Raw genomic sequence first — 7,256 nt, 5'->3', positions numbered from 1 at the left:
CAAAGTGGCAAAAATGGTAATTATTAAACTCCATTATCCTCTCTGAAGTTATTGCCTGGAATTCTTCTTTAAAACCAAGCAAAAACAAAAGACCTTCCCTCATCAATTATCAGGCAGGAGCCCATTTCAATGCCATGGTTAAGTGTGTGATATTTATTGTTTGATTTATGTTTACCAAGGTATCCCTAAAGAAAAGCATGGTTTAAGCATCCATAACAGCAGAGTTTGGGGGTGAGCCTGGCTGCTGGCCTGTGTGCTTGATGCCACTCTCTCCTTCCGTGTTCTTCCCAAGGTCAAGTTCTCCCTAGGTGCTTTTAGTCCCATCTCATGGCGCATCAGCTGGGACCTTGCTCTAGCAGTCTCTTCTTTTACCTTTGTCTCTAAACTCTGTCTCCATAGTTTTTATGCTCTGCTGAAATATATATAGTAGATGCCCTTATGTTGGGAAAAAAAATCCTTCTCTTATGCTGCAATGCCTAACGTGAGTTCCTCCTCAGCTGGGCCTACCCATCTTTCCAGCTTGGTTTCTGTTCGTCTCTTCTTATACCTCATGCCTTGACCAGACCAAATCCTACCATTTCCCAAAGGTGGCCTGTGCTTTCCTCCCATCACCTCTTTATTCACACTGTTTCTTCTGCCAGAAACGTTCTTCCCAACATTTGTCAGACCTTCCTGTCCCCAAAGATTTGGTTCAAATGCTACGTCTTCATGAAACCATTCCTGATTACCCCTCCAGAAGAAAACGATCAAGACCCCAATTGCCCAAAGAAATGTGTACCTCTGTGGGATATAGTCTATTAAATTTTAGTTGTTCGTTGTTTGTTGTTGTTATTGTTGTTTTTAAAGTAGGCTCCACGCCCAGCATGGAGCCCAATGCAGGACTTGGACTCATAACCCTGAGGTCAAGACCTGAGCTGAGATCAAGAGTCAGATGCTTAACTGACTGAGCCATGCAGGCGCCCCTCTATTAAACTTTTGAAGAGATCTACTAAATAAAAACTGATGCAGAGAGACAATAACAGACATACACAAAATTTAGTGAAATGGAAAATAAAGAATAAGGAACAAAGAGATGCAAGCTCACTAACTATTTGGGTTACCAGAGTTGCTGTGACTGAGCCATGGATCTGAGCTTCCCAAAACCTTGAGAAAATGAGAGAAATGCCTAAGTTGTGTGATTTTCAATATTGGAAGAAGTCCCTTCAGTTCCATAGTGTTATAGGAAAGCTTTCTGGGCCGCAATTTCTGAAATAAACTTTCAGATGGGGTTGTATGGATGGTATAGTGAACAACATTTTACAGCAAGTGCAGAAATATATTTTGTGTGGCCTTTGCTTATAGCAACTTTAGATCAAAGGTAATGCAATTAAAGATCATCTTATGATGAGCTAATCAAATTTAGTTCAAGTGTCAAGGCTTCTGGTGTTCTAATCTGATCAAAGGAAGCGCAGAATACTTCAAGAAATAAATGGAAGGCGCCTGGGTGGCTCAGTTCGTTGGGCGGCTGCCTTCGGCTTGGGTCATGATCCCGGAATCCCGGGATCGAGTCCCGCATCAGGCTCCCTGCTCGGTGGGGCGTCTGCTTCTCCCTCTGACCCTACCCCCTCTTGTGCTCACTCTCTTTCTCTCAAATAAATAAAATAAAATCTTTAAAAAAAAAAAGAAAGAAAGAAATGGAATGCACAGCCTATATAGGCAATCATCTCTGTTTATCACCTTTCCAATCCAGTGATAAGAGCTGGGCAAACAGTAGTTCAAATTAAACCTATTGGTGGGAATCTACAATGCTTGATCCTATATTGCTGCACGAGGGGTAGATGCATATAATTTGGAAACCAAGTAAGCAGATGGTAGGGTCGATAACCTTCGATGGGAATTGAGAAGTTAATTTGTGTTCTCACTCAGATGGAAGGTCATTCTGCCTGTGGTTAACTGTAGAGAAAGCTAGGAGTTCCCTAAAAAGGCTGTTTTTGATTGGCTCTGGAAATCAAACACAAGGACCTCTAGACATTTTTCAGAATGGTTTTTAAAAATTACCCTACAATAATACTATGACTCAGTGGCTTTCTGACTGAACCAGTTCTCTATGATATGGCTCCTGTCTGCCTCCATGGGACACCCCCATTTAGCTCGGTAAGGGGGCTTTCTTCAAGGAATTATTGCATGTCATCCGAATATTCCACACTAGGTTTTGGAGAGTATCTGCCAAAGATACTCGCTTGCTTTACTTTATTTAAGAGGTCTTTTATTCTGGAAGATTTCAAAATACATAAAAGTAGAGCTTCAACAATTATCTACACTTTAATTTGCCTGTTTTTTTTTTTAAGATTTTTATTTATTTATTTGACAGAGAGAGATAGTGAGAGCAGGAACACGGGCAGGGGGAGTGGGAGAGGGAGAAGCAGGCCTCCCGCCGAGCAGGGAGCCCGATGTGGGACTCGATCCCAGGACCCCGGGATCATGACCTGAGCCGAAGGCAGACGCTTAACGACTGAGCCACCCAGGCACCCAATTTGCCTGTTTTTAATTATAACAGTAGCACACATGATAGAAGAAAAAAATCAAAGAGTACAAAGAGACATTACATAAAGTCCCCTCTACCTTCTACCCCAGCATAACCACTGTTAACAATTTCTTGAGTATCCTTCCATGAATGTTCCATGCGTATAGGTATGCACATTCGTCCTTTGTAAAATGTGATCATGCTGCTTTTCTTGTATATATTTTTTCTTTTATATATACTGTTTTTCGCCTTGCTGTGCTTTTTTTTTTAAGCCAAATAATATACCTTGGAGAGACTGCCACACTTCCAAGTATAAATCCACTTCATTCTTTTATTAATCGTGAGAACCCCTCTTACGTACTCCTGACCACATGCCTACAGTCGTTCATCTTTCTTTACGTATATTACCTCACCTGATCCTCGTAACTTCTCTGCATACAATTATCCCATTTTACAGATGGGGAAACTGAGGGATGGAGAGGTAAGGTAACTCGTCTGAAGTGCCACAGCTGGTGAGGGTCAGAACCTTGTGTTCTTCGCTACCTCACCGGCCTCCGTGTAGCACAACATTGCACGGCTGCACGCTATCCCGTCGCACGGACTGGCCATGCTTTCTGTCTGGGGCTGCGGGTTTAGGTTGTACCCAGCTTTGCTTGCTTTGTAAGCAATGCTGCTGTGACTTCCAATTAAACATGGGAATTTGAACACTTGTATTTATTGCCTCTCCCTCCTGAAACCCCACCAATGTGACAGTAGAAGTGTATGTGTGCACACACACACACATACATACCCACACATACACACGTACAGACAAGGGAAAACCCCACAAGGACAAAGATAACAAGGAAAGAAGATGAAGGGCGCCTGGGTGGCTCAGTCTGTTAAGCGTCTGCCTTCGGCTCAGGTCATGATCTCAGGGTCCTGGGATCGAGCCCCGCATCGGGCTCTCTGCTCAGCGGGAAGCCTGCTTCTCCCTCTCCCACTCCCCCCTGTTTGTGCTCTCTCTCTCTCTGACAAATAAATAAATAAAATCTTAAAAAAAAAAAAAAAAGAAGATGAAAGTACCAACATTTCAGAAGCTGCAAAGTAGATGGATGACCAGTAACTCATGGCAGATCAGAGAAAGTTGAAACCTTTGTGGTAGTGGGCAAAGCCAAGAAGGGGGTGTGTTGGTGTTTCAGGATCTCAGGAAGCTCAGGTGCCTGGAGCCTCAGAAAGAAAGAAGGTGTCGCTGAAAACAAGAGAACTGGTTAAAAATGTTTGAGATGAATAAAACTTTTAAGTGATACTGAAGCAGAATAGGGAAGGATTTCCTAAAGAAGACATAACAGGCACTAACCATAAGGAAAAGACTGGTAAATTCAACCACTGAAAGAACTTCTCTTCATCAAAAGACACCAGAAAGAGAGTACAAGCGAAAACCACAGAGTGGGAGAAAGTGTTTGAAATGCAGCTAACTAACAAAGTATTCAAAATCTGTAAAGGAATTCCAGCAATAAGAAAATAAGAAAAAGTACAAATTTTAAAAATAAGTAAAACATGCCAACAGGTTCTTCACACAAGAGAAAATCCGAATAGTTGATAAACATGTGAGAAGCTACCCAGTGTGATTTTTCATCAAGAAAATGCAAAGTAAAGCCATAATGATATATTCTTATACACCCAGCAGATGGGCAAAATTTGAACAGTTCTAATGGGCAAAATTTGAACAGTTCTAACGGTATCAGTTTTCCACAAGGAAACAAAGGCACAGACTCGTCTGACCCTGCTGGTGGAAATGAACCAGAGACGGGCCCTTGGAGAACAGTTTGGAATTATATGACGAAGTGCAAGGTGTGCGTTGCCTTTGACCTAGACCTTCTACCACCAGCTCTACGACCTCCATTCTGACACCAGTTCTGACCTGTGGGGGTTTTTCCCCCACACCGAGCAAATCCCCCCACACCAGATCCCACAGGTTCAAGGCTCAATCTCACCAGACTGCCTGCCTCTCTTCCGACACCAACCACAGGTCCAAGTTGTCTCCTGTTCTTCTGACCAATGGGCTATACGTCTGAAGTTTCCATGACCCCCTCCTGGGGTCATTAATTTGCTAGAGCAGCTCACAGAACTCAGGGAAACATTTTACTCACTAGACTGCCAGTTTCTTATGAAAGGCTATAACTCAGGAACAGCGAGATGGAAGAAATTCACAGGGCAAGCGACGGGGGAGGGGAGAGAGCTTCCATGCCCTCCATAGGAAGCTCTCAGAGCCCTCTCCTTTTGGGTTTTTATGGAGGCCTCACTACATAGGCATGATTGGTGAAATCATTGGTCATTGGTGATTGACTCAACCTCCCAGAGGTGGGAAGGAGGGGAGGGTGGAGGTCGGTTCCCTTGGCAACCAGCCCCCATCCTTAGGTGACCTAGGGACTGCCCAAGTCACCTCATTAACATCACAAAAGACACCTTTATTGCTCGCACCATTTAGGAAATCCCAAGGGTTATATGAGCTCTGTGCCCACAAAAGGATGAAGAGTAAACCTATATTTCTTACTATAAATCACAATATCACCTTAGAGAGACCTGTGCAGACACGCACTGGGACACATGACCACACAGGCTCTGAGCATCATTTCACGAAACAGTCTCAAAGCTGTGGGATCCTGTACAGCAGTGAAAATAAATATGCACGTCACACAGTAAGACAGATGAACTGCAAAAAGAAGTTGAATGAAAAAAGCAAGACACAAAAAAATGCAATAGGATGTCATTTATGTAATCTCTAAAAACATCTGAGAGCTGAAAAATGTTAATTCTAATAATTTTATTTATCTAGTCAAGCATGACACAAAATCCCAAAGTCCATCAAGGAAACACGTGTAGTCCAAGCTGCAAGCTGCATCTCACGGACCTCTCCCCAGGTCTCTGGACTCCTGGCCTCAGGAGATAGGGCCTCTGCTTCAAGGCCAACTGTTGCTAACCTGGCTGCCTCCCCACTAGGCCTGCCCCTCAGAACCCTTCTTATCTCTTTGCTGCCTGCCCCAGCCAGGTGCCCAGTCGGCTTCCTTTGCCCGAATCCCAGCCCCAAAGGTGTGTGACACAGCAGCCCTGACTTCAGGCCTGTGGCAATGCAGCTCTGTGCTCAGGAGGGTGGGCCCCTGGCTCAGACTCGGGGTTCTCATCACCTAAAGGCTTTGTGATCTTGAGCAAGTTACTGAACCCTTTTGTGCTTCCCTCTCTCACCCCCAAAATGAGCATATTAATAGAACCCACTTCATTGGGGCGCCTCGTGGCTCAGTTGGTTAAGCGACTGCCTTCGGCTCAGGTCATGATCCTGGAGTCCCGGGATCGAGTCCCGCATCGGGCTCCCTGCTCGGCGGGGAGTCTGCTTCTCCCTCTGACCCTCCCCCCTCTCATGTGCTTTCTCTCTCTCTCATTCTCTCTCTCTCAAATAAATAAATAAAATCTTAAAAAAAAAAAAAAGAACCCACTTCATCATGGTCATTATGAGAAATAAATGAGGTAAACCAATTAGTATGCCAGGCACAGCCCAAGTACCTATTCAAGATGGTCATTACCTGCCGAGGTACAAATGACATCAATGACGTAAATCCTCGTGTTGGAGGTTCCACAGCCTCTGTGTCTTGTCCATCATGGCCGCTCTGCCCCCCGCCCCCACACCGCCGCCAGTTCTTTCCCAAGGCCATACTTCTCCATTTCTGAACTTCCTTTGCCCCTACCCTTCGACTCCGTCCTGTACTTTCTCAAGCAGCTTAGCTGCCCCCGAGGCCCTTCCCCAGCGCCTAGCCTGCCTCCGCACAGCCAACGGCACCCACCTGCCCCCAAGCCCCAGGCCATCCACCCCAGGTGACGACAGACCGCAGGGGCTGCGAACCTTCGGCCTCCCTGGCTCCCCCGAGCAGGAGGGGATCATTTTCCCACGGAAATGAACGATGCCAGCGCCCTTCAAATGGAGAAGCCACTACCCACCGTCACGTCAGGTTTCAAACAGCAAATGTTCCTTCTCGCTTATGAATAGATGCAGCCATCTTTCCTGTTTGATCTGCATCGCTGTCTGCATCGCTGTCTTCCCCACTGAAGGGAGGGTAGTGAGACCCGGCTCCCCCTGCCGCTCATCTGGGCTCTCATCCCGACCAGTCGCTGGGTGGATGCGGTGCATGGAGTCCAAAGTTGGTCAGGTTTGAGAACCAGCTGTCCAGGTAATCCTCCCACCTGACCCTGAGGTCATGCTGTGACCTCATCTCAGGAGGGACATTAAAGTTGGGGGAAGGGCAAAGGGTTCTGATTACAGGCCCCTGGGAGCTCTGCCCTGGCCCTCTTGATAGCGCCGGAGACTGAAAGTCCCAACCCAGAGGCTTGTCTGCATGTTGTTTTGGGGGGTCACCCATCCCCAGAAGGTAGAAAAGAAAGAGACCTAAAGCCTTGGAGATTAGAAAATTCATTTTATAAAAAAAGCAGACCTCTTGGAGCAGATAATCACAACATGATGGGAAAGTTGACGCATCAGAATATTTGCTTTAAAAGCCAGTTACGCCTCATCTCCACAAACAACTATGGTGTGGCATCCACAACATTCGGGAGTAAAATGTGTCCTGTTACTGCATTTTTTATCCAAATCAAACATAGCTCTGAGCCTCCACTTGAGAAGAGGAGCAAGAAATTTACTATCAGGTTGTGGGGGGCGCCTCTGCTTCCTGAGGGTGCTGGGATTCTATCCAGAAAATGTGGGGGAAGGCCGTCCTGAATGGTG

This window comes from Leptonychotes weddellii, chromosome 13 (genome assembly GCF_054177405.1).
Source record: "Leptonychotes weddellii isolate Sample4059 chromosome 13, ASM5417740v2, whole genome shotgun sequence".
NCBI lineage: Eukaryota > Metazoa > Chordata > Mammalia > Carnivora > Phocidae > Leptonychotes > Leptonychotes weddellii.
Note: the sequence above shows the minus strand (reverse complement) of the source record.